Source organism: Anolis carolinensis, chromosome 1, assembly GCF_035594765.1.
Source record: "Anolis carolinensis isolate JA03-04 chromosome 1, rAnoCar3.1.pri, whole genome shotgun sequence".
Classification (NCBI taxonomy): Eukaryota; Metazoa; Chordata; class Lepidosauria; order Squamata; family Dactyloidae; genus Anolis; species Anolis carolinensis.
In genome coordinates this window covers 133,889,366-133,892,464 of record NC_085841.1, presented here as the reverse complement: position 1 = coordinate 133,892,464, position 3,099 = coordinate 133,889,366, and positions in this window count along the sequence as shown.

Below are 3,099 nucleotides of genomic sequence, written 5' to 3'. Positions count from 1 at the left end.
AGCAACTGCAGCAGCAGCAGTGAATGTCTATGTGCGAAGGAGAATACCAGAAGTCTCTTGCAGCTGAGACATGGAGATGCTGGAGCAAAACTTCACAACACATTGCTGCCTGTTTTCAGAGGGCAGTAGATTTGAAGACAAGATGAAATACCTATGCCAAGCTTTGAAAGTAGGGGCACAAGACTTTTACATGAAACCCGATCAGTACAGTGGCTATGAATTCACAGAGTCTCTGGTTGAAATCTTGTATCTGCTCTGCACAGATAGAGTGACCTTTGACAAACCTTCTCTCACAGCCTTTGTCCTTTTACTAGCTGCAATATGGGAAATGGCAAGACTGACATACCTTATATGGTTGATGTTAGTTTACAGCCAAATAGTGCACGAGAGATGTTCGTTATCAATGCTTTATTACTACCACTGTTAGTGCTATTGTTGACACTGAGGGCCCTTCCACACAGCCATATAACCCAAAATATCAAGACAGAAAATCCACAATATCTGCTTTGAACTGGGCTGAGTCCACACTGCCATATAACCCAGATCAAAGCAGATCATGTGGGATTTTATTCAACTATGTCGAAGGGGCCTAAGAGACAACTCCCTCCCCCCTGTTCTCCTCATCCCAAGATGCACTTCAATATGTGGCAGAAGGTTTTCTTTTAAGGGGAACAGCATTCAGACATATCTCAGTGGCTTTTACAGTCTTTCATAAAACAACCTTGCAAAGATCCTTAGTGAAAGGTATTGGCATGAGTACAAATCAGTGAATTAGTAAACATCCTACAATGTGCAGATGTTCATATCAAAAAGCCAAGGTCTGTATTTCAAGCAGGCACTTTTGCTCAGTGTGTTCCATTTGAATGTATGTCATATCACAGTTAGCTTTGCCAGGTCATAGAAATGGCCTTCTCTATAATGGCATTGCTGTTCTGATATAACTTTTTTTTTTACCCCTTTGGCCTGGATTGCCCTCACCTCAGCTGGAGGCAAAGGAGCTCTTGGTAAAACAGAGAGCAAAAGCATTTAAGCACAGTGCTATTTGAGAGATCAAGTTGTCCAGACTGTGGGGTGATAAAACAGATTTTGACTGTGAATGATGCACAAAGGGCACTTCAAAATTATTTGCCCTATTTGGTGCTTCAAGGTACTGGAACTCTCTCCCAGAGGAGATTAGAATGCCCTTTTCCTTGCTATTATTCCACCAGCATATCCTCCAAGTGTCCTAGTCCCCTTCCACACAGCTGAATAAAATCCCACATTATCTGCTTTGAACTGGGATATATGGCAGTGTGGACTCAGATATTCCAGTTCAAAGTAGATATTCTGGGTTATATGGCTGTGTGGAAAGGCCCCCAGTTTGGCAGAGACAGTACTTATTAATCCTCCGTTATTCTGCTTTTTTCAACTACTTTTAAAATTTCCCATTTTCTTTCCTTTGCCATCTTCCCTCCTTAGTCTTTAATTTAATTCAATTGCTGCAAACTGAGGGCATTCTTTCCAAGGCTGGGGGAAGTGTGTGTGTGTGTAACTGGGGGTGGGTGGGGGTATTTCAGTAATGTATTTTCATTTCTCTCTTACACACCAATGTCTTTGCGTTTCAACTCAATAAAACTTTAAATAAGTCCATTACAGGGGATAGCATCATCAGTGTCATATTTCATTTGTGCCCTCCTTTTCCATTTACTTGTATATTACATTAAATATGAAAAAGACTGTGATCACAGCTTTTTACTGTTTCAGCAACAATCCTGTCTTGCACTTGTCTCATTTTAGGTTTAAGTCTACATTCGTCTCCCGTCTGGTTGATCTCATGATAAATCATTTTAAGGGCTCCCTGAAGAAGTTCAGAATTATTTGCTTCTTTGTTACGACTAGACACTTATCTAGTCAATGTGACTATGTGCAACACTTTCTGCTTCAAGGTGCCTTCCTGGTTTTGCTTTTCTTCTCAATGTCATCTTTGAACATTTTGGTCAGAGAGATCATGAGGGGGATTTAGCGTCCATGGTTGCTTTCACGCTGTCTAATCAATGGAGCCCCACTCCAGCCATCACAGGATGTTGTGTGACCATCCCGTGTGGTAAGGTGATAAAACATGGAGACCCTTAGGATCCCCAATCAGTCATTGAAACCCCCGAGGGGTCTTGGGCAAGTCACACTCTCTCCGGGCCTTTCCACACAGCCATATAACCCAGAATATCAAGACAGAAAATCCCACAATATCTGCTTTGAACTGGGTCCACACTGCCATATATTCCTGTTCAAAACTGAAAATGTGGGATTTTATTCAGCTGTGTGGAAGGCCTCAGCTTCAGAGGAAGGCAGAGTTAACCCCCTTCTGAACAATTCTTGCCAAGAAAATTCTTGTGATTGGGTTGCCCATGATTTGGTTGGTTTGAAGTCACTGGAAGTCAGATTGCAGACACACAACCACAAGATGATAAAACATCTTCTTGCTGTGGTTATATTTTGTGTGTGTCAGGAGCAACTTGAGAAACTGCAAGTCACTTCTGGTGTGAGAGAATTGGCCATCTGCAAGGATGTTGCCCAGGGGATACCTCGATGTTTGATGTTTTACCATCTTTGTGGGAGGCTTCTCTCATGTCCCCACATGGGGAACTGGAGCAGACATAGGGAGCTCATCCGCATTCTCCCCGGATTTGAACCAGCCACCTTCAGGTCAGCAACCCAACCTTCAAGTCATCAGTCCCACTGTCACAAGGGTTTAACCCACTGCACCACCAGGGCTCTTTATGACTTCAAACCAGTTATGATTCTTACATATTATCACAGTACAGGCTTTTTGGCAAGATTTATTCAGAGTGGGTGGGCCATTGCTGCCTTCTGAATATAGCCTGCAGTACTTGGTATTCCTTGGTGGTTCCCCATTTAAGAACTAATCAGCATCCAATATGAGATAGAATTGGGTGCTTTCAGTGTGTTTCCTCAGATTGCAGAATGTCCTTGGCAGTAAAATATTTTGGGAAGCTGGCACTTTCACTAAAATTCTGTTTAAAAAAGCATTTTAAAAATGATTTGATGCTATACTTTCTTTAACATGCCAGCCATAGTATCCTCTCCTTGTCCTTTCTGTAG